Below are 482 nucleotides of genomic sequence, written 5' to 3' on the forward strand. Positions count from 1 at the left end.
TGAGAATCCTCTAGACCTTTGGACAAAGTTAAAAATCGAGGTATGATCTCCAAAGAACGGTGTTATTACCAAAGGCCCTATTTGATTGGAGGAATCCCAGAATCCAGGACTATAAGTCCGTGGATGAGTCTATTCCTAGCTGGGCAAAATAATTGATTACTGATGAGAAACAGTGAATTGAGACCTCCTGGATTAACCCCATTACCTGATACCAATAAGGCCGCAGAAGAAAAAAAAAGGCAGAATGATAGACCACACGGTCATGGCCGTGGAGGGTGAAAAGGACGTGACCATGGACACTATAACACATTTGGCCGTGAGAATCACTATGGTAGAGGCCGTGGGTATCATCCCAATTTGAGCCATGGTCAAGGCAATGGCTATGGTATATCCTTTAAACCACAAAGCTCGACCAAATCAGTGTGCCATAGATGTGGAATGGGGAACCATTGGGCTAAGATATGAAGGACTCCCAAACATTT

The sequence above is a fragment of the Brassica oleracea genome, chromosome C2 (genome assembly GCF_000695525.1).
Source record: "Brassica oleracea var. oleracea cultivar TO1000 chromosome C2, BOL, whole genome shotgun sequence".
In the NCBI taxonomy this organism is placed as follows: Eukaryota; Viridiplantae; Streptophyta; class Magnoliopsida; order Brassicales; family Brassicaceae; genus Brassica; species Brassica oleracea.